The sequence below is a fragment of the Natator depressus genome, chromosome 8 (assembly GCF_965152275.1).
Source record: "Natator depressus isolate rNatDep1 chromosome 8, rNatDep2.hap1, whole genome shotgun sequence".
Classification (NCBI taxonomy): Eukaryota; Metazoa; Chordata; order Testudines; family Cheloniidae; genus Natator; species Natator depressus.
The window spans coordinates 5,754,216-5,778,768 of record NC_134241.1 but is presented as its reverse complement, the minus strand read 5'-3'; the positions used below and the strand labels follow the sequence as shown (position 1 = coordinate 5,778,768).

At 45.9% G+C, this 24,553-nt stretch overlaps 1 long non-coding RNA gene across 1 annotated transcript in view; it reads left to right on the top strand.

The window, feature by feature from the left end:
• The window catches only part of LOC141991871 (uncharacterized), a 183,264-nt gene that overhangs the window by 140,703 nt on the left and 18,008 nt on the right, over positions 1-24,553 (top strand). The window contains exons 2-3 of the long non-coding RNA XR_012640487.1: positions 15,300-15,409; positions 23,996-24,082. This is a non-coding gene — a long non-coding RNA (uncharacterized LOC141991871). The remainder of the gene's footprint in view (positions 1-15,299; positions 15,410-23,995; positions 24,083-24,553) is intronic.

Genomic DNA, 24,553 nt, shown 5'->3' with positions numbered 1-24,553 from the left:
CAGAAACTGGGTGTCCAACCTCCAGGTTATCATGTGTGTAAAATGAGGAAAAGCTGCCAGGTGCACAGAGGATCTTGTGGGCATGGTTGGGGATAAAGGAGTGTCTTCCACACAGGCAACAGCAGCTACTGGGGCTTATCTGACCTCTGACCCCCTAGCTAACAGGCTGTGCTTAGAAACCAAAGAGAGAGTTAAAAATAATATTGAAAAGCAACAACAGGAGGGAGCCGTAAAGCCACCAGAGGAGAGGGGTTGGCTCTTTAGGCTTGGGGGTGGTGCCCGTTCTGAGCCCTCCCCACACCAAGCAAAAAGTTTTCCCCTCTTTGGTTTGTTTTTCTTAGTTCTTTTTTCCCCTCGCAACAAACAAGTGAAGCGAACCAAAGAGACGAACCCAAATTAGTAACGAGCCAAGAGCATGCCCATGGGCAGCATGCAGCAGATGGAAGATTTGTGGGGGGAGGGGAAGGCATCAGTCAGCCGAGGAAGGACCCTTGTTCCCGAGCTAAATTCAACCTCCTAAATGCAGGAGAGAGCATTGGTCGAGACTTTCCTAGGGATCTGCCCACCGCCCCTTCCCTGTGCTAATGTTGGCTTGGCCCGCATCCCTGTGCTTTGCTGGGCTGTGGTGATGGCACTGCTCCCAACCAGGCTCACACAGTGAGACTAACCAGGGAACCCAAGCGAGGCGGCCTACAGCAGCGTGAAGGCAGGTCCCTGCAGAATACTTCCTTCCTGACAAAGAAGGTGAGCTGGGGTATGCATCCGAGCTGATTGATGTTGGTGGACGGCAACGTGATCTGGTGGCTCAGGCATGGAACTGTGAGCCAGGAGGTCTGGGGTTCAGTTCCCGGCTCGGCCCCGCACTTGCTGCATAATCTTGGGCAAATCCATTTTCAAAAGCACCTCTGTGACCTAGGCGCCCAAGTCCTACATCTGAAAGTGATTCGTGTCTTGAGAAGCCGAAGGCCCGTTGACTTTCAGGGAGGGTTGGGGTAAAATTTCCTACAGCGCCTAAATGCCGTTAAAGCCTAAGCCCCACTGCTAAAAATGACTGAGGATTTGTTAATGAGCTTCTATGCGGGAGGCCCTCTGTGAACTCAATGCACAAAAGTCGGCCTCTGGGGCGTGCCAGGTATAGCTCTGGATCGGTGAAACCAGCTGCAAGTTGGTAACACCGTTGCCACTGTCTGGAGTAGGACGCTCTTTGTAACGGCTAGTTTATTTTAAGCCTGTGTTTGAACTGCGGTCGCCCCGCTCTGTTTTGTTTTTCTTTTCTCTTGAAACACTAGGCAGAGGCCAAGCTGTCCTTCGGCCCGGTCCAGCTGCCCTGGGCTGGAATGATAAACAACGTGCCCAGCACAGCTGACTGCAGGGACCGCTGCCCCTGAGTCTCCTTCCCATAAAGGGGCATGCTGCAACTTCTGCCATCACAGCCGATGTCAGCTGAGCATGCCGGCTCCAGGCTGAGGAGGGTTCTGGGAGCAAAACTGCCCTGATTCGAGTGATTCATGCTTGAATAATATCCTTTCACTTCCAGGGAAGGCAAGTGTGACGGGAGCATGCTCCATTTGCTGTGACAGGGAGATTCTGCTTCAGATGTGCAATGGTATTCAAATGGATGGCGGGGAGGCGAGGAGGGAGATCTGGTTTGGTTCCCAGTATGCCAGGGTGGTGGTAAATCAATAAGTAACCCCACCTGCCCAATTATCCGTTTCTATGTAGATCTTAACGTACACTGATACATGTAGCCAGATACCGTGTGTGGATAATATACACATGCAGGGCTAAATTACACCTGCCCCTGCTTCATGGGGGCCTTGGGGGAGGAACCCCCAGGCAGAATGCAGCATTCGGGTGGCTGCCAGTGCTCCTGGGCACAAAGGGGCAGTTTAAGCCGTGGTGGTGGCGATGCATCCTGTGTGGAATGCATGGTGTGACCCTTCTTCCCACCTGCATAGCTCCACGATGGGACGTGCCTTGCTATATCTTCTTTAAAGGTGCCAGGGGCACCTCCAGCCGTTCTCTGGGTACCCAGGAAGTGTTATGCCTTGGACTGCTGCTCATGCCATGTGCTTCTTCCAACTCTCCTGTATGGCGAACCTCGCAGGGGTTGTTTTTTGGCCATTTACACACTGCCTGCCTGCTTGTCTGTCTTCACGAGCATGAATGCATTTGCAAGGTGCCCATGTATGTAGGTGTCAGTGTGTATGCAAGTGACTCCCTGGGGCCTGGGATAGCGTGTTTTTTTTTTCTTTTTATGTGTCTAAATCGAAACAGATAAAACTCAAATATTTGAGCAAAGCGGCGTGGTGTGGTACGGACGTTTTGTTGGCATGAGCTTGGGATGGCTCTTGAGTGACAAAGCCACAAATGCATTACACAGATATTCCAGGTGCGGGTCAATAAAACAGTCATTCCTACCTCACCCCACAATCTGTTTTGCATGTGCCATGTAGATTAGTAGAATCTATTTTAGAAACATTCTGGAGAGAGCTAAAATTGGATTGATCCCTTTTTTTTTTAAATAGGGCCTGAGCCAAAACCCACTGAAATCAATGGCAGTCTTTCCATTAACTTCAGTGGGCTTTGGATCAGGTCCATATTCTTCTTCTTGTAAAACTAAGCACCTCAGTCCCAGGATTCCCTCTGTTACAGGCCTCAGAGTGAGAGAGAAATTATGCCTAATACATTTTAGAACCTCTTTAAATGACCTCATGTGTTATTTTTCCTGTGCAGAATAATGATGGGGTTTAAAATCTAATATCTTGAGGTCCTCTAATAGAAGCAAGTGCAGTATATTACTCTAAGAAGTTCAACAGCTTATTGCATGGTTCTGCAATTGATCAGATGGGCATCACCATCACTACCATGTTATATGTAATATATATAATAAACATCGCTTATTAATGGAGTACTCAGACACTTCTGAAAATTGTACCCTCTTTCCTCAAGATCTGGCAATCTATGGGCATTATCCAGGAAACACTTTTTCATGTGAATAGTGAATGATGTTAAAGTCACCCTGTTCACGTAAGGACGTGTTTGCAGGATGAGTCCCTAAAATGAGACCATAATAATGACAAGAGGAAGTAGCAAACTTTGGGGACTAGTGGAGGTAATAGGAAAGGGAGGATGAGTTTGACAACAAATACCGTGTGACAGTGTTGCTGATTGATGCACATGTCTTGAGATTGCTGTGTGTTAGTTTTCCCCCCTTCTTATTTAAAGTGAGGTTTCATGGAAGAAGTCTGTTTTGAGGTGGAATTGAAAGACTAGAAAGTGGAGGCATGGTATGTATATAGCCTTTTCTATGTCATTAATGTAACCAAAGTCCATATCAGATGGGCAGATTAGTCAGATCAGATTATTCTTATCACAAGATTTAAAAAAATACATTTTGGGGTATATTTTATATTTTTCAGGTTTTTTTGAGCCTTTCAGGGGCACTGTGGTCACATTCTTAAGCTTTTCTCTGTAACCATAAAGGCTAGAAACGTTTTTTTTAAAACTAAAATCTTAGACAGTCTCACAATCACATGACTCCAGGAGCTGGGGCGTTAAGTACAAAACCAAATATTTAATCACTTCCCTGCCACTGCAGGGGCTTGGGCACTTGTGCACCTTGGTCCCTCCTGTTCTCTCTCTGCCTGTGGCACACAATAGTTTAGTCTCCTGAGGCTTTCATACTTTGGTCAGGTTCGAGTTGTTGGCTTGGTGTGTGGGTGCTGGGTGGAGTTTGGTGGTCTGTGATATACAGGCTGGACTGGATGATCTGTTGTTCCCTTCTGGTCTTAAACTCTATGACTCAAAATATCGCAGTGAAATTGTAGGGAGTTGGCGGCACTGGGATATGGAAAGCTGGGCCCTTCTCTACATAACCCACTGCCTTCCCAGCGGTTTGAAACCCAGCCTGGAATGGCAACACGGCAGGGTATGTGGTATCTGGATACTGCCATTCTGCTGGAGAGGTGCTGTTCGGAGCACTCTCAATTCAAGATAGCTCCAGCTGCTAGGGCTGTGAACTGCGCCCTCTCACACACACTTCCACCGACATTGTTTCCACTGTGACAACTGCCTTCCCCGCCCTCCAAGGAGCTGTGAGGGAGCAGGGAGGAAAAATCTCATTTTCTTTGGCACAGGATCCAATTATGCTGGGTCACAAATTCTTCCAATTCTTACACCCATTTTCACCAGAGAAAATGGCAAATTTTCACTAGTGAATTCCCAGGAAGACTGTTTTCTCATGCAAACTGATATTGGTGCCCAGAGTTCCCGGAGAGCAGGGAACTTGATTTAAATTATTATAATTGCTGGCGTAGTCCTCAGGCCGTTCTCGTTATTTCCCAGCCCCCTTCTCATCTTTACTGGACAGAAAGACTCTATTATTATCGTCTTCCTGAATGAAAGGGAAACATTTAGCTTCAAATATATGGCCCTGGCGCTGCACAGGAGATGTTTGAATTTATTTCACACTAGTGGGATGTGGACGAAAGCTTCGGGCCAGCTGAATTCAGCTTGTCACCTTCTTTCTCCTTCGGGGAGCTTTTTGTCTTTTGCTGTCATCCTAGAATTTCTCCCTGAGTCAGCCATGCTGGGCAGGGAAATTGGTGTGTCTTGGACATAGCTATGTCTTGAATTGTCAAGGACAAGAAGAATTAGCAAGAGTGGAGAAGGGAGGGGGAAACTAGCTGCTATATCCAAAGGTATGTTGCTGTTGCAGGACAAAGCTGTCTGCCTTAAAGAAAGTATTCCCCCTCAGCATGGATTACGGTGATGCCGCATACAAATACACAGGTAGATCGATCACCCTAGGAGCAAAATGGGAGGAGAGAAGTGCTAGGAGCTAGAGGATGCACCAGAATTTTGCTGGGACACTACAAATGTTTGCAGAACTAGCAGGACTTCATGTAAGGATAAATGATATATTCACAAAAGGAGTGAAGTTCTTCAAACTGTAATGTGAAATGCACAGATTCCAAGGCCAGAAGGGACCATTGTGATCCTCTAGTTTGTCCTCCTATGTAACAAAGGTCATAGAACTCCACCAAAATAACTCCTAGAGCAGAACTTTTAGACAAACATCCGATTTTGATTTAAAAATTGTCAGTGATGGGGAATCTACCGCAACCTTGGTAAATTTCAATACTTAATTATTCTCACCATTAAAAATGTATGCCTTATGTCCAGTCTGAACTTGTCTAGCTTCAACTTCCAGCCACTGGATCATGTTATATGTTTCTCTGCTAGACTGAAGAACTCAGTGTTAAATATTTGTTCCCCTTGAAGATTGATTCCCAGGCTCTCCTCTCCCCACTAGCCCTTCATTGCCAGCACATCTTACGACGTCAGATCTCACTGATACAATAAGAGCTCTGCAAATAATTTTTTTTTTCAGTTCGCTGGCAGTTCTGAAAAATTGGACAAAAAGCCAGGGAACATAAGAACTGAAAAACAAAATTGGGGTCCAATAAAATGTTTTGTTCCACCTGAGATGAAATATTTCATTTCAGAGCTTTTAAACACTTTTAAAAATAAAAGTAAATGGAAAACCAGAAAATTATTTCTGATTTTAAAAAAATGGACACATTTCATTTTGAAAATATTGAAATGAAATAGGTTAATTTTTACAGATTTTTTTTTCCAACCGAAACAAATTGGAGACATTGACACCAGTTCACGAAAAGTATTGGTTGACCTAAATCTGCATTTTTTGTTGAAAAAGAGTTTCAGGTGAAAAATGTTACCCAGCTCTAGATACAATTCATTAAAGGTGGGTTTAAAACAGCTATTTCCCACCTCCTGGTGAAATATGGGGGGAGAGAAGGGCAAAAGGAAGGAGCATGGGGCTGGGAACCAGCAACAGTCTAAATTCTAGTCCCAAATCTGCTATGGACTTACCACTTGGCATCAGGCAGGTCACAAATGCAATATATAACCATGATATTGGGGAACTATTTTGTGTTTTCTCGAGAGACTACAGGTTTCCGGAGTTGTCCACAGTCTGATTGGCTGCCTTTCTCCAGGAGGGTGTGAAATAGGGAAAGGGAGCCAATCCGAGCTTCTGCATGTGATGTGGGACAGCCCGGACCTTCAGCAAGGGGATCAGTTAGAGTGCCCTCCTGCTCCACTCCCAGAGAGTGCTGCTGTGTGCTGAGATCTGACTGGAGAGCAGCTGCCTTCCCCAGGCTTGGGAGGAGATTGTCACGGCATTACTGCTCACCCCTTAGGCTCCCAAAGGTGAGGGGATGGGTTTTGCAATGGAGTTGGTTTGAATGGGGAGGGATAGTTTGGCAATGAAGTTGGCTGGAGGAGGATCCTCCCACCCCCAGTGAATTTGGTGGTGGATTGGGTATTTTGGTTTATTTTTCTCAATGAAGTTGGATGATATTAGGGTTCTTTGCAGTGAAGTTGGGTTAGGGGGAGAATGGGTTCCCACCCTCCTTCCCAATGAAGTTGGTTTGCAGGGGTTGGGATAGAATGCTGGTGCTGGGATGGGCAAGAAAGATGAAATGCTGGAGTCCGTCTCTCTCTCTCTCTCTCTCTCTCTCTCTCTCTCTCTCTCCACTTCCTTGCACGCTACCTCCCATTCTCTTCATTTCTATGCAGAGTTATGCAAATTTTTTGTAGAACTGAAATCTACTGGGCTTTGCTCTGAGGACATTGGCATGTATGACAGCTGTGTTTACTTGAAACAACTGGCCCCAACATCTCATGCCATCAGCTCAGAGAGGCTGTGGTTAGCCATCAGGAGCTGAAGCTTGTTGGAAATGTATATTTCCCTAAATACAATAAGGGCTGTGGCGATGATGTCATGAAGGGTTAAGATTTTCCATGCATGTAATAAACCTAGTGAAAGAAGTTATTTCTTCTTTGCTCATTTGCTGGAATGTTGTTAATTTTTAAGGATAAAATCATATGGTAGAACTCATTAATTTCTTAAATTTTACTTATTTACACCTAAAATATGCCTTCCTTGGATGGATGGGTCCTCTGGTAAATGAACAGTGCTACTTATAGTGTCCATGGTGGTCTCTAGGGGCCTTTGTAGTTGATTCTGTTGCCTTTCATGGTGCCTCTTGGCTGCGTTGGGAGTGACTTTATGTAATGCACAAATAAGACGAAAAAAATGCACGGTCAATACCAAAGTGCTGTAATATGAACATTGACCTCTTGCTATCTTTGTTCTTCCAACACCTCTCTCAGGACCCCTATCTAATCTCCAGGACATGTTCCGTCTCTAGCCTCTTGGCTCCCCACTTTCTTTCTACTTTACTCCTGGTTTTCAGCATGATGCTCATTATATGGAAGTATCAGAGGGGTAGCCGTATTAGTCTGGATCTGTAAAAGCAGCCAAGAGTCCTGTGGCACCTTATAGACTATGCTCCAATACATCTGTTAGTCTATAAGCTGCCACAGGACTCTCTGCTGCTGTTATATAGAAAGACTCCTAGCCCCAGTTGAAGCCCAGTAGAAGGTTAGCAGTCCCTGCGTGAGGTTTCCCGGGACAGCTCAGCCGATGCACCTCAATCCAGTCTGATTTGCAGCATCCTTGTTGTCAGAGGTCACATCTATGCTACAAGCTAGGGCCGTGATGCCCCTGCTTGCACACACATCCTCAGGCTAGTTCTCGTTGAGCTAGTGTGAGTATAAATAGCAGTGTTGCCAATGCAGCTGCAAACCTGCCTGAAAATGCCAAGCCAGGCCCTGCTGCCGCTGCCTATGCTACCGCGGCTACGCTGCCATTTATACTCACAGCAGCTCTACCAGAACCAGTGCAAAGATGGTATGCACGCCAGGGAATCACAGCCTCTTGCCCATATTGAGGACGTAGCAACAGTTTTGGGTGCATACAACCTTCCTAGTTCACCTCAACCCACACTTCTTGCTACTCTAATCTGGAAGCCCCGCACAGCACTGTCCCTCCCGGTCACTCTGCCACCAGGTAGACATTTCTGTAGGGGGCAAAACCAGGGGCTACAGTTTCATTAAACATTTCTCTTCTTTCCCTGAGTATTAGAGTAGCCTCTCTCTCTTCTGTTCTGTCACTTCTGCTCCTCCTCAGCTGATGATGACAGAGTCACTGATCATTACCTGTTAGGTTCGCTCCCTCTGGGACACCTGGCATTGGCCACTTTTGGAAGACAGGATACTGGGCTGAATGGACCTTTGGTCTGACCCGGTATGGCCATTCTTATGTTCAGAGTCACCAAACAATGAAATAATGGCATCTGAGCCATTTGGTGAAGCCTTTGGTGCTTAAATTATTCTGTACATGAATCCCACTCTCCAGCAGAGGTACTTGAATGTGTCAGGAGTTCACTCATGGTCTACTTTCCCCCTGCCCCCTTCTTTTTTGTTTTGTTTTATGCTCAGGAACGCAGCAGGCACCAGCTTGAGCCAGACAATGTGCAAGAAGGTGCAGTGCAAGCCTCCCTCATGTAGATCTGTCACTGCATCTCAGATTTGACCTCCTACTCCTGTGCAGATCTCTTTGTGCAGCTCAGGCATGTGACCTATGGCACGTCCTGCTTTTCCATCTCAGGGCTCCTGTATTGCTCTGCCAGTGCACTTCAGTTTTGACCAGCAACACTTTCTGCTATTCTAGCACTGAAGAGGGCAGGGGCTAGTCTGCTCTTCTTTACTCACACTCACGCAAATTCTGTGGGAGCTTGTCCTAAGGCAAATACGATTTAGCCCCGAGCATCTGCTCAGCAGCGACTTCTGACTGGGCCATGCTGAACCTTGTGGTTATGAGCCGACTCGGTTGGGATTATGTAATTCATTTTACTCCTGACATCAGCCAAAATGTAGCCTCTAGACCCCAGTGACTCCTGGTGCCACCTCGCCCTGAAACACCCGTTACCAATGCTGTCTGGCGTTTGGTTCTGAGACAAGAACTAACGAATAAAAAAGGTATGTCCTATTATGGGATATTATACAAGGACACTCTGATGCTCTCCAAGTGCTGAACAAACACTGTTCATACTTCATAACCCCCTTGTGAGGGAGGTTAGTATTAGTATCCTTATTTTGCAGAAGGGGAGACTGAGACATAAACAGAAGAGTGATGTGACCAAGGCTGTGAAGCAAGTCAGTGGCTAAGCAGAGATTAGAACTCTGGACCTTCTGGTATCTCCCCTCTGAGGCATGCAGCGTGTCTGCATATCTTCACACAGTCCCAGCCTTCAGCTTGTTTCTGTTCTCGAGCCTCTCTTTCCCCCGCATCTCCAGTCATTTTTTTCACAGCTCTTTCTGAGTTCATCATTGCTCTTGAGCTATTTAGCGGCAGGGTTCTGCGTGCCAGGAAAGCTTATTCCTGAGGTAGATTCCTGACCATTTGCCAAGTCTCGCATTCTCTCTCAGGCGCACAGATAAAATGTTAATAAGGGCAAATGCATTCAACAGAAAGGGTGAAACACTGTGTACCAAACGGAGCTTTTGGCAATTGATTTGTCATAGCTGTCCATCGAGTAGGAATTGCTCTCTCCTTCCCATCCTCTCCTCACCGACCCAAAGAAGAACTGACTGTAGTCTTCAGTGCTTGGCAGGGATATTGCTCAGATCCACTTCATAGTAACGTTAGATTAAAGGTGAGCTGCAATGCAAAAACTGAAGCTCTCTGAGTCAATTTGAATCCATCAGAAAGGAGCAACAATGTTTTATTTTAAAAGAAAATCTACTGCTTGACTTGTAAGTCCTATTTTCTTTCTTTGTGTTGGAGGATTATTGCAAGGTCTTTGGAGGACCTTGACAGTGACATCACAACAGACTGAAATCTGCACCATCGATGGCTCAGATCCTGTATTTGGGTTCAGGTCTGGACCCCCGCTGAACTTGAAAGGACTTTATGCAAGGGTAAGGGTCTGCCCATGGATCTGATTGCAGGATCAGGGTCTCCAGTTCAACATCCTCCCCCCAGCTCAGTTTAGGAAAACCCGCAGCTCAGGTGAAACTGCCAAAGTCCTCCAGCAAAAAGGAAGAAGTCAGGATCTGATCTATCATCAAAAAGGGAGGGGAATATTTTTAAATAAATCTTTATGGGACTGTATTTATTTGCATGTCAGAAAACACTTATGTATTTAGGGTTTTTTGGCTTTACTATTCTCATTTAAGGGAATTCCAGCTTGGGACCCTTTTGGGTGAAAATCATTCTCCTTTTAAAAGTCCACAGAAGGGAGCATCCTAGATAAGTTCCAGATGTGATTTTATCCTCCCTCTGGCGGTTCACCCAAGTCTTTTATTTAGTCACAAATACTCTTCCTCCAACACCAGACTGAGACAAAGTTATGTGAAGGCAATAGAAAGAAAATGCTGCAATTGGGGGCAGGGGAAGGCAGCATGGGTCTGATTCTCCACTCGCTCACGAGCTTTACCCTGGTGTAACTGCACTGACTCCGATGTAGTTGTCACCAGCGTGAGTGAGTGAGAGAGAGAGGAATCAGGCCCTGTGAGTTATAACCCAAGATGCAGAGCTGATTGCAGATAGACAGAGATATGTTTTGACACATCTACCTGGAGCTGTGTCTTGCAGGCATGGTAAAGCCAGATGAGCCCAAACTGTGATCAGCTGCAGTGACACTAGCCAGATAATGGGTTCCTTTTGGAGAATAGCAGAGAATTTGTTTTAAAGGCTCACACTCTTGACCAGTTTTGAGGGATAATTATTTTGCTGATGAGACCACCAACAGGGAAGACAGTATGCAAAGTTTTTTGAACACTCAATAAAGCTATTATTGGGCTTATTAATAAACTCCTTGTGGGTTTACATTTAAATCGATACTCTTTATTAATAAATGTATTCTTGTTTTATGACAGAGCCATCTCAGTTGTATATTAAAGTGAGGGACCTCAGCTAAACTAACAGGCTGGTGAGTGCACTTTGGAGGCAGTGAATGTAATAATTTGTGTGAGTGCCCAGGGAGAGGAACTGGACACCGCAGAGAGACCCCCGGGGAACTTGGGGATGGGGGTTCATGGATTGTACCTGAAACAGAAAGTTAAGACTGGCACAGTCTCAAGGAGTTTGCTGGTGAAGGGGACAAACTGGTGCGGCAGGGAGCTGTCTCACCGTCTAAGCTCCAGCAAAGCTCTCTCTTGTTAAGGCAGAAAGGGAACACAGAACGGTTCTGGGTTCCTAGAAGAGAGCGTCACACCTGTAAAAATTTGTAGAGTTGGTCAGGAATGTTCCCTTGGAATGATTTTCTAATGGAAAATGCCTTTTTTGCAAAATCAACATTTTTCTGCTGGAAAATTTCAATTCTGCTGGAAAATTTTGATTTTCCAAACAATGGCTTCCTGTCTGCCTGCAGCAGAAAATAAAATTGACAAGAATCTTCCAGGCAGGCAGGTAGCCAGCCAAACATTCCGGTTTCCTGAAATGATTTTTTTCTGGAAACCTCCATGAAAAAATTTCACTTTTTTGACTTTTCACCCCAATTTGGGATGACATTTTTTTCAAAAACATGACATTTTTCCCAGGAGGGGATTCCCTTTTTCCAGCCAAGCTTATAAAATGTGTTAATATTGTATAAAGAAAAGGAGTACTTGTGGCACCTTAGAGACTAACCAATTTATTTGAGCATAAGCTTTCGTGAGCTACAGCTCACTTCATCGGATGCATCTCAGATGCTGTAGCTCACGAAAGCTTATGCTCAAATAAATTGGTTAGTCTCTAAGGTGCCTCAAGTCCTCCTTTTCTTTTTGCAAATACAGACTAACATGGCTGTTACTCCGAAACTTAATATTGTATGTCATTCTGGTTATGGGCTGGTGTTTTTTGCAAGAATGTTTTGGTGTAGCTCTCACTAGAGCACATCTGGGATGGATCAGGAAGGGAAGAGGGGATTGCTCACCTATCAGTTTCCACTTAGGAGTTGTTAAGGGACAATGCCAGAACCAGTAGCTCTGAGTCTATTGTTTGATCAGAAAGGGATGAGGAGACCTGAACTTGGAAAATCCTCCTGGAGAACAAAGAACGCTTGCCAGGTTTAAAGGCATAATCTCTCTGGGGTGCAAAGAAGAACCAGACTATGATGCATTCAGGCACAGGACCACATAGGTGTGTCTGAAGAAGCTAAGCCTCCCAAGGTCACCATTATGGGATGGTAGCACTTTGGTTGATTCAGACTGTTTGTTATTTACAGATTTATTGACTTTAAGGCCAGAAGGGACCATCTAGTCTGGCCTCATGCACGTTGCAGGCCACAGAACCTCCCCCATCTAACTACTCCTGCAATAGTCCTATAACCTCTGGATGAATTACTGAAGTTATAGATTCATGGAAGATAGGTCCAGCAATAGGTATTAGCCAGGATGGGCAGGAATGGTGTCCCTAGCCTCTGTTTGCCAGAAGCTGGGATTGGGTGACAGTATATGGATCATAGACTCATAGATATTAAGGTCAGAAGGGACCATTATGATCATCTAATCTGACCTCCTGCACAATGCAGGCCACAGACTCTCACCCACCCACTCCTGCAATAAACCTCTCACCTATGTCTGAGCTACTGAAGTCCTCAGATCATGGTTTAAAGACTTCAAGTGCAGAGAATCCTCCAGCAAGTGACCTGTGCCCCATGGTACAGAGGAAGATGACCCCCCCCCCAGGGACTCTGCCCACCTGACCTGTGGGAATATTCCTTCCAGACCCCAAATATGGCGATCAGTTAGACACTGAGTCTGTGGGTGAGACCCACCAGTCAGCCAACTGGGAGAAAATTCTCTGTAGTTAACTCAGAACCCTCTCCATCTAATGTCCCATCTCCAGCCATTATTTTAAAATCCTTTTTTCTTGAATGCTTTGTTCCAGCTGCTGACTACAAATACTTTGTTTTAAGAAAGCTGTTTAGTGACTAGGCAAAGCTATGCAAATAACTAGTTCTTTTTTGGTTCATTGGCAATTCTGAAAAATATAAAACAAATGTTGGGGTCAACCCCAACATTTCTTTTAGACATTTTTGACAAATTGAAAGGTTTTAAAAAAAGTGCATTGGGTTGAATGGAACAATTCCTTTCATATTGATTTTGAGAATTTGTAAAGGTTTTAAATCATTTTAAACAACTCCGAAGGACATTTTGAAATGGAAAGTCATTTCAAATTGAGAAATCAAAATGTTTCAACCTTTTTACCCCAACACGAGCAATTTGGCAAAACCAACATGAATTCACAAAATGTCTGTGTTGCTCAATCTGTGTTTTTCACAAAAAAAAATGTCTGGCCACAAAATTTCACCCAGATCTATGAATATGTAACTGGTCTCTGGCTTCTGAAGGGAGGAAATGCAGGTGCCAGAAATAGTCAGAACTCCCGGGTGATAAGCGGCTGGTATGCAGGGGATAGCTTCTTCAGACACCCTGCAGGTTCTTGTGTCTGAGCAGGAGGGGCGGAAGCTCCCTGCGAATGTGGGGCAGAGGGCTAGGAGGGGGAGAGAGGCGAGGTGCATAAGTTTACAGGGGGTGGAGCCTCTGCTGTATTTCCTTTGGGGGGGGGCGCGAGCCCCCCTACCTTCTTCTTGGTTCCACCACTCCTGTGTCTGTACTCAGTCGGGTTTCTCCCCTGAACCCCCATGACAATAGGCTCAGAGGAAACTGAGTACCCATGGGGTGGCTACCTTACAGCCCTGTATCGTCTCTCCAGGGTAGGTGGCTGAATTCCCCTTCTCCCCAGCCCAACTCCTTTGGAGTGCTCCTGCCTTGTGGATTGTATATTTTGTGTGTGTGTGTGTGTGTGTGTGTGGAGGGGTGGGGAATATCCCTCCAGAAAGAATATAGGATTATTTCCGCTTTACAATCCAGAGTGTGCAGGTGACACATTAATTACTTCTGAACCCACAAACTGTAATCATTAAGTAATCTACAGTCAATGTAATTACCACCTGTATGCAGAATATGTAATTACTGTATTATGCAGTGACACAATATTTACCGAGCAAATCCTCGTTAGTTACTGAGTAATTTAAAAGAATGTATATGGTATTTGTGTATGAAAAAAACAACACATTATTGGGATTTCGGTTAGCAAAAATCAGAGGTTTTAAATGGCAAGGAAAGTGGGAGGAATCAAAGTCCAAGTGGACAAATACCTGTTCTTCTTTCCTTTATTTATATTTTAAATATTCTCTGCTTGAGTGAATTGGAATAAATGCCAGTTTATTAAAACATTTACCCTTAAGAGTTTACGTTTCTTTTTATCTCACACAACTTGGGCCACGAGAAAAAAAGGTAAAAGTGGAACTGGTGTTATAATGAAAAAAGTGAGATTTAAGCCTGACCATTCATTAGAAGAAGAAGAAATAATTCCAGAAATGACATAGAGCTTCCCATCAGTCAAATCTTTGGGCAGACTCCCTCCAGCTCCAGCAGGGGTCTGGTACTGCAAGCTGCTAAGCATCTCTTGCCATGTTCTGAGTGTTCTTCAGGTCCCATCGAATCACTAGGAGTTGAGGAGTTGCAGAACCTCCCTGGAGATGCTCCACATCTCTCAGTATCAGACATTAGGGGTGAAATCCTGGTTGCATTGACATCCTTGGCAAAACTCCCGTTAACTTGAATGGGGTCAGAATTTCACCCCAGGGCTATAATTTTGTTGGTTGCCCTTCTATCTGACAAGGCATGAGAGCCCTTAAATGTTTTCAGGGGCCGATCCTGCAACCCCTACTCAGGCAAGTAGTCCTATTGAGTTTAATAGGACTTCTCCTGGGAGTAGAGTATACACTCACCTGAGTAAGGTTGTGCATTAGGAAACTACCAGCTTTTGCTTTGTAAATGACCCATAATTACATAGCAATGAGGTTTTCCGGAAGATTAGTTATTAAAGCACAATAAGCAGCAAGCATTCTTCCCTCTGTAATAGGAAAACGAATGGTATTAACTCACTATACTCCTCTCTGATCCATTTCTCTTCAGCTGCTGAGAATACGCTACCATAAAAATGATACGGGCTTTAGGGGGTGTGGCCACAGAGATCAGGCAAGCAAGAGCAGGTGTGGCCTCATTCACAGATACTTCATCCTAAGTTTTCCAAGAGAAATTCTTGTTTGCAGTGTTGTGGTAGCTATGTTGGTCCCAAAGTATTAGGGAGAAAAGGTGGGTGAGTCATCTACACAAAGTTTGTCACTTTCACCAACAGAAGTTGGTCCAATAACAGATATGACCTCACCCACCTTGTCTCTGTAAGAGAAACTCTGACTTTTTAGACTTTCCCAAAATAATAACTTCTCTAATTCCATTTTAAAATAACTGCTCATTAAGCAATTTTAAATCTGTTTTTTCCTCCTTCTTTCAATGGAGAATTCCTACAGGTCCAAGAATAAATAGACCAAGATGTTCCTGGTGCTTGAGCTAATGGGAGCGTAAGTTTTTGGTGTCCAAAAAGGCAGGTGTGTCCAGTTCTTCCATGGAACGTTATCATGTAAGTTACAACTTCTTTTATTCCATATTCACTTTTGCATTAGTTGCTGTTCCTAGATGGTATTTTGGAGACAATATTAGAAGGGTAAAAACCAACCCTCTTAATTTCTGCAAAATGTACAATTTTAATCATAAAAAGAAAAGGAGGACTTGTGGCACCTTAGAGACTAACCAATTTATTTGAGCATAAGCTTTCGTGAGCTACAGCTCACTTCATCGGATGCATAAGTGAGCTGTAGCTCATGAAAGCTTATGCTCAAATAAATTGGTTAGTCTCTAAGATGCCACAAGTCCTCCTTTTCTTTTTGCGAATACAGACTAACACGGCTGTTACTCTGAAACCAATTTTAATCATCTGCATTTAAGCCAATCCTTGCCCCGACATCAACAAAAGCAGCTAGCCATCTGGTCCAAGAGAATTCTAATAATGCTTACGGTAAAAGTACTTTCCTGGCCACCTCTCTCTTCAGTTATTATCAAATTAAAATATTTATTATTAGTGAGCCCTAGGTCTTTTTGTATCTGTCAAATCACTACCAAGTTTGAGGTCCATACATTTCTTATTGCAGTTAAACATGACAGTATGAAAGTGTATGTCTATCAGCTGCAATACCTAATATTAATACTTTGCACATACATAGTACTTTTCATCTGAGATTTACAAGCATTAATTACATCCCTATGCAGTGTATTTTACCCTTGGGTAAACTGAGGCACACAGATGTTAGGGACTAAATTTTCAAAAGTGTTCAGTATCAAATGCGCTGAGCTTATCTGGAAACATGGCTACTTATGTGGGGGACTGGGGACTTTTTAAAATCTGGTGTCACCTGAATTCTTAATGGCCATACATGGAGTCAGTGACTGACTGAAGGAAGAGAACCCAGGAGTCTTGACACCCAGTCTAGGTAACTGTTATATGTTAATTTGAAATAATAATTAAGATATTTTATAGACTCTATTAAGTAGACACCCAGCCTAACCCCCCCTTTCCCTCAATGGTGTGTGTATATATATATATATATTCATTATTTGTTTTAGAAAGATGTATTTGATTAAAATGAATAAATAAAATCAAAATGATTCACCCTCACTTTTGGAAATGCTGTGTCGGAGGCGAAGGGGCTTCCAATTTATTACATGACTCACTGTGTTCTTGGATTCAGCCCATCAGACTGTATCAGCATATCATGTTACATAATATAATGTAACAAGACATGAATGACTGAGTTTAACCTAGAAAACATTCAAGAAATGACCTGCCATAGTCATTGGCCAGGGCTGGGGAAGGCACTATTCTCTTTTCCATCCATCCATCCATGAATCCCCCATACTTTAGAAGACAAGGTTTATTAATGGGAAAGTGAGTCCTAGGAATTGTGCCATCTGTCTGTTCTGGAGGCGCATGCCATACAGGTCATAGGCGACGTCCAAGGATTTATAACTTGGCCAGAGACATTTGTCTGAGGCTGAAACTTGGTGTACAAAGTGTGGGACAGGAGGGAAGGAATTTGTGTGTGTGTGCTAGTTTTCAAAGTGGCCTATTCAGTAGAAGTGCAAGGCACAGGAATGCAACCAGAAGAAAAGAAATAATCCAGTGGGTATAGAATAGGATATTTTGTGTGTGTGTGTGTTTGTGTGAGTGTGAAAGAGGTGGGGAGAGGCAGTTTTTCCAGGATTAAAAAAATGCACTTGCTTTGTTACAAATAAAAGCTGGCAGCATTACGAGTCCACCAAGTCTAGACTAGACTAGACCTGACCCCTCGAGGAAAGTTTCATGGCTCTGACATCACCAGTGGGAGTGTATTCCAGCAGCAGGCAATAGAATCACCAGGAGGGTTGCAGTGAGTGAATGCTGCTGCAGTATCCTAGGGATGCATCCTCTCTCTATTCCTGACCTGGATTTTGGAACAACCCAGAAAGAGAATCCTTCCTACTTCTACAGTGAGCTCAGTGCATGCTGGGACAGGCCTGGGGGAGGCAAGAGAGAGCTGTGCGTAGATGTCTTGGATGACAGTGTGGGGACATCTGTTTTGTACTGTTCACAGGGCCCAATCCAAAACCCTTTGAAGTTAATGGAAAGACTCCTCTCGACTTCCATGGGTGTTGACTCCAGCCCATAATTAATATTAACCTCACTATTAAAACTCAGTGCTTGGAGTGTAAGGAGCTGCCAGGAGCCCAGGACACAACAAATACAGTCAACATATTCAGCCTAATCTGTAGCTCATGGAATTGGCCACGTACGTGCAGCATAAAGGTCAGCCATGAGCTGGCGGGGAGAAGGGGTGTTATTGCTGGCCACGCAGTTTCTACTATTTACTCACCAAGCGGAAACAGAGATCATGGTTGCATTTCCTTCGGTTTGAAATGATTATGCAAATTGATATGTGAATTAGGTGCAGCCCATACAGGGCTCCTGGCAAGTTGCTATGGTGTCGGAATCCGGACACAGCTTTAAGGGGTTGTGTGTGTGTCTGGAATAAGGAGCGGGTGTGCGGGTGACTCTTTGATCATGCCCAGGTCAGCCTGCCATGTTCCCCCACCCTCCAGCAGCATTCCAGCTCAGCAGGGATGCTTGGGGCAAGGATCTGGGAAGAGCTTGAGTGCAGGGGCCACTGGAGTTCATGCTTCAATTGCTGTAATTCTGACAAGAAAGCATTTGCCAAAGCGAAAATCCTGGCATCACGCTACCCAGCTGCTGCCATGTTTCTCTGTGACCTAGAGGGCGAGAGAGAGGAAGAGACGAGGAGGGAGATTTACTCTGGAGGGTGGGGCGACCACATCTCTGTACTCCTTGAGAATTATATTCCATACAGCAAAAGTTATTGACCAGGGGAGCCAATATCAAAAAATATTGACTGGAAAGGTGACTGGTGAATCAATTGAAGGAGCCCACCTGACTCTCTTTTAAACAGTAAGTATTATAATGTTCCTTCCTGAAGCTTTTCTGGAGACCCTCCCCGGGGGAGGAAACTTTAGTGCATTTCAGAATGAGGTAAATGATCCTGTGCTGACGAAGGCTGCTGTCATCCCTGAGCCAGTGTCCTCCGTGAGCAGCACGTCCCTGGATGATGCAGGCATTGAGACCTTTATGAGAAGCAGTATGGAAGCCAGAGTTAATTGCGCTCTGCTGCCATTTATAGTCTGAAAAATTCAGGCGATGTTAAAATGGAAAAGTAATTAAGAAATATTTCATATCGCCGAGTGGCCCGGAATTTTTATTTTGGTGTGTGCAGCTCCGCAGGCTCCTCACAGATTTGTGCCGCTGCGACATTTCAGTGCAATAAATCCCAGTGCCTTTGGAGCCTGACAACCGGTCCTGAATGTGATCAGAAAACCAATGGTTGTTCTCTTTAGGGTTTAGTGCTTGCTTGCATCAAGTCTCCTCATGTCAATCAAGCTAGGGTGCACCCGGTGAGCGTACGGCTATAGCAGAGCGCTGTGACCTTCTCACCAGGGAAGCTGAAGAGCAGAAAGGGCAGGGGGAGAGGAGGCAGGAGAAAGAAAAGCCATGGCCACATAGGGTGAACCGATGTCCCCATTTTATAGGGACAGTCCCGATATTTGGGGCTTTGTCTTATATAGATGCCTATTACCCCCCACCCCCGTCCTGATTTTTCATGCTTGCTATCTGGTCACCCTACGGCCACACCATTCCCAACCAAAACCGAAGACACCCATTCAGCCACAGTCCAGCCTGGCAAGAATTTATTACACTTGTGAAAGGGACATGTGCCAAGGCTGACAGGCCAGAATTTACCCTATCTGAAAATAAATAACTGGGCATTTAAATCTCCCTGCCTGCAAGCTCCCCGGGCACCTCAGCGACTCCCAGCCATTAGCCCAGCTACAGAGCTGACAAGATGAAATCCCTGCTTTGCAGCTGGGCTAATGGCCCATAGCACACCTAGGACTGTGGGTTTGTTTTCTGTTGTGTATCAGCCCAGGAACAGTCAAGGACCATAAGCCCACGCAGATGCCACCCTCACCAGCTAGCGGCCTTCCTGCTGCCAACAGGAGTCAGGTCTCTGAGAAACTAGCCTGGATTTCCTGTTGCTGGGGAAGGTGGGCCTAGGGGAGACCTAGCTGGATTTTTCCCTTCAAGAGAGGGTCTGGTGTGTGCTTCTGGCTGGGTGGTAGCAGAATAGAAGCTCTCCTGAATTTGGACCCAAGGAAAACCCATGGTCCATGGAGTGTAGGTAGGGGTGTTCGAGCTTTTGACTGAGGTCAGAGCCAGAAGAGAAGATCTGCCAGCAAGGGTAAAGCACAGGAGACAATGTCCGAAGTCTCCTGCTCCCGCTGAGGCTCAGGGTCACAGGAAGCCCTCCCAGTGTTGCTGCTGGTGGTGATGCAATCTAGGATAGGCTGCCACGCAGCCCACGACTACTGCTTCACTACCCACCACTGGCTCCAGCAAATAACCACAACAAACAGGGTCAGCCTTTGGCTGGTGCTAGGACTGCCAGTCTGGGCAGCTGGGTAGTGACATAGAGCAAAGAAAGGGGGTCGGGGGGGAGGTGAAATCATGCATGCTGCAGTACAAAATAGGTTTCCTGCTGCCGCTGAGAGGGAGAGAGGGCATGCTCCCTGCCTGGCCGAGTGCGTTCTGCACAGAGGGCTCTGCGCAGGAAGAGCATGCATGGTACCGCACGAAAGCACTCCCTATGGTGGGGAGGGGACGAGCGCAGGCTGCAGTTAGAAAGAGGTCCCCAATGGGAGAGCCTGCGCGTGGCTGCTGGGCAGAGGGTGGGATGTGGGCACGACGCAGTGAGCAATGTTGCCAGTCCCGCACGGGCTGTTAAATCGTGTGTCCGATCCCAAGGAATCATGAGCATGGTTTAGAGAGCAGGAGAGTGAAAAGAAAAACAAAGCATTGGTGTCCATTTGCACTGCCCCTCTCCTGGGGGAAGCCAACTATCTCCGAGCTGTGTGAAATCATGTCAGGGGCTGGAATTCAAACTGAAACACAGACCCAGAGCTTAGTGTGGGCCTCTGTACACTGCTAGGAGAGAGTTTCTCCTAACCCTGGGGGGAGAAGGGGCGTAGGGAGCTGTCATGTTCCTACTCCATCCCCCTCCCTTATCACTCTCTTGCTTCCTTTCCCAGCTGGCCTGCCCAGTCCCTCCGTGCATCTCAGTTGTCTCATGTCAGACACCTGCTCCTTTGTATTCACCTACCGCATATTTTCCCTACCTTTCCCCTCACAGTCTCCTTCCTACACATTCTCCCACTCTGCTTTCCTGGTCTACCATTCTCTTTGTTTCCTTCCTGCCCCACAGTTCTGTGTGCCACCTTTTGTTTCCTTTCTGCATTCCATATTCCCTTATATCCCCCCCCCCACAGTCTCCCACTTATACTTCCCCAGGCACCCACACTCCCATGGTCTCCCACTTGGGTCCCAATGCATAGCCCATTGAAGTCAATGGCAGTATCTAATTGCCTTCAGTAATTCTGCATCAGGCTCGTGCTGAATAGAGAGTGGCCATCTCCACTGAGGGCAGCCTGGCTTCTAACCCACTGGAAACAATGCAAGTGGGTGGCTGTCTTCATGAGCAGCAGCTTCACCTCGATCTGCAAAGGATGTGGGGAAATGATGGCCATTTGTGCATGGAAAACTAAGTCTTCTATGAGAGGGAGCAATGGGACTTGGTGATGCGTCAAGGCTGGAGACAGTATAAACTGTCCAAAACGGTACAGCAAAAATCACCTTTCTGTCCCCTTACCTGAGCATGTTGCCCCATCCCCTATGCCTTCACTGCCTGCTCTCTCTTTCTAGGTACTTATATGGCCCTCATCACCGTAGAACCTGAATGGTTTCCCACTGACTTGTGTCTTGTTCCAGCATCTTCTCTGCCCAGCTCCGCCCATGCACATCTCAGCTCTGATTTTCTCCTGCCTCTGCCCTCATGACCTAGTCACTGCCTGGCCCCTCTTCCAGAGGGCTCCCTTTGTCTCTCCTCCCATTCTCAACTTCCAGCCTTTTTATTTGTACGCTGCTTCCGTCACTTGGCATGGCCTCCCGTAGCCTTTGTGTCAGGAAGCCTCTCTTTCTGCTACCTCCTTAAAACTCCCTGCATGTACAGTACTCAATGTTCCTAGAGTGATCTCTCCAGCACGGAGTGTTCCAGCCTTTCTGGCTTTGCATTACATCCTGGTAATATAAAATGTAAACTCAGGGTAGGGACCTTGTCCTTCTGTGTCCTTGTAAAGGGCTGGCTACCTCTACAGAGCTTAATAAATAGCAGTAATAATATTCTATCTATGGTTCTCATTACCATCGCATGTACAGAACTATTAGCCCTACTTTATACATGGTGAACTGAGCTCCGAAGAGACAAAGTGACTTACCCAAGGTTCCCATGCAGAGAATGGTCTTGAACTCAGCTCTCCTGAGTTCCTGGCTAGGAGCTTAGCTGTGTCATTCTCCCTCCATCCCTCCTCTACTGTTGCATAAAATGGAAGAAATGCTTTTAACTCTGTGGGCCAAATCCTGGCTGAGTGTAAGCAGGGGCAATGCCATCAATTTTGAACCACATACACCATAGCTGAATTTAGCTTCCTGTCTGTATGAGGTCCTATCGTTTCCATGAAACCTACTTCTCTAGCTTACCCAGCAATCTTCCCAAGAGGGAAACCTTTCCAAGCTGGGATAAGCCACCAATCCCATGGTTCTGAAATTTAAGCAAGAAGCTTAGCTGAGAAATATTTCCTAACAGCAGCCATAATAATGACAACTGCATCTACCTTACCAAATGGGACCCCAAATACTTTGGTGCCTTGTAAACATTTGGCTCATGTAGAAAGCTGGGGCCAATTTCCCTGCGGTTTCCCATCCTGGGGAAGCTTGCTCTCCTCTCCTGAGCTGAAATCCAACTAGTATTTCCTGGCCTGAAAGTCACCAGTGCATTCATCTCCTTCTTCTTGTGTCTGCTACCCGTTCATACATCTCAGCTGTTCTTGTTCTTCTCTAGCTCCTGGTAGCAGGAGTTATGTGGCTTCTCATGCATTGAAAGTTTTCTCTTGGGGATTCAGTTTGGAGGAATTGTAGGAAGGAAACAGATCTGATGGAGGACAGAATTTGGGGTGTTCCTTTTGCTTTTACATTTCAGTACCAGTTTGTTGTTATTGCCCCAGCTGGGTTGCCTGAACCAAAGTAACTGTCAGCCAACTACAGTAGTCAAGACTCCCTGGTAAGCACAGCTGGGCGGATGTCTGGCGTAAGGTCCTTCCCCTGTTATCTCTGCAAGCATAGATTCAAGTAAACTGATTACATCCATCTCTCTGCTGCTGATTCCTTTCCCCCACTTCCCTTTCTTCCTTCCTCCTTTTTTCTTTTCTTGCTTTTCCCTCATCTTCTCGTGCATGAACTAATTGATGTCTGATCTACTCAGTGGTTCAGCCCTAAAATGTAACCTTCAGTTAACTGCTCACATAACTTGCCTGTCAGTTTTGATAACAGTCAGGGCATTGCTTTTGCAAGTGTTCTACAGTAAAATTACCCGCTTTGCTCTTCTCAAGCAAATGAGCCCTGAGGCTTATACAAGAACCATTAATGATGACGCCGTGACAGGGACCGGCGCACCAGGCAGCCTGCAGAAGCATCGCTTCTGAGTTTGCCACGCCCTTCCTGAGCAGCTAGGTTTAATTAACCTGTATTAACTTCCCTTGGGCTAGTATTTGCCCTGGGTCCTCTTGACAGGATCAAGTGTGGCTGGGGATTGTTGTTGTCCTCTAAGGATGCCTTGGCTCCCCTCTGTTGGGACCCAGACATGTTTTTGTCTATGGAATGGAAATAAACTATGACTAATATGCTCATAAGTACCAGCAGCTACAGCCTTGGGCTTTGCCAGCGATTCCAGGCTGCAGGAGAAATTGTTGGTAGATTCGCAGAGTCATTGTCATATACCTTAAGAAGCTACGTGTGCAGCTTTGTTTTGTTCTATGTAGGCATGGACATCAGTTCTTTCCATTCCTGAGACACAGGCGCATAGAAATGGAGGGCAGGAAGAGACCTCAAGAAGTCATCTGGTCCAGCCCCCGGCACAGCTTGCTTTACATGCATGTTTTTAAGTCCTAAGCTTTCCTTGAAAAAATGAGGTAAAATAATGATGTTTCTTTTCTAGCCGCAAGTCACCTTGGTGGTACAATTTGTCTTGCTGAATCTGCAGCCAGCCAGTAAAAAGAAGTGTGGGATTGCATAAAAATTACACGAACACTAGAACTGGTCAGGAATTTTTCAACTCCATGTTTTTTCATTGGAAAACGCTGATTTGTCAAAACCTGAAAATTTTAAAGCCGAGTTTAAAGCACGCGCAATGCTGTGACAGCTTCTTCCTGAGCCAGGCCCGGCCAGGCTGGCTTGACTCCCCTCCAGGGTGGGTACAAGGGTGAGATTGCAGGCAGGAGAGAACGCTCTGTGTTTACAGTGGGGCATTCACAAAGTTCTCCAGACCCTCATCCCCTCCCCATGCCGCACTGAAAAATAAAGCCATGCCAGCCTTCACTGGAAGGAGAGGCGAGCAGCAGAGAGCCCTGTGAGCACAAGGAAAACAGACAAACCCATGTGGATCCTATTATTTTTCAGACGCTCCACGATTTTTCCTGCAAACTGTGAAATTTTACAAATTCTACATTTCAGCAGCCACCAGCCAATGCAGCCCTAGAGAAAGAGGTGAGTCACTGCTGCCCGTGATGCGGGTCTCATCTCTTCTGGGTGGCAGCTGGAAGAGGGCACAGGGGATAAAGCCAGTGCAGTGCCCCCTGCCAGAGTAGGGGGTGCAGGCCACCTGCTGCCATCCCCTCCATGACTGGACTTGGAGAAGGTACTACCTCCCTCCTACGTCATTCCCCCAGCGATCCTACTGCCCCATATTGGGGAGCAGGGGCAGAGCACAACTGCTACCCACCCAGGCCAGGGACTGTATGAGTCTTCTGCTCAGCGCAGGGGGTCTCCCAGCTGCGGACCGGAATGCAACTGAGGCCAGGCTGCCTTGGTGTGGTTGGGCTCTGGGTGCACTCAGTGGGAGAGGTGATGGGGCCCATAAAGATTTTTCACATTTAATATGGCTGGGTCCCAATGTCACCGGAGGGCCAGGGGGCTGACGCAGAGGAGAAGGGAGGATCTGTGCCTGCCATTCATAAG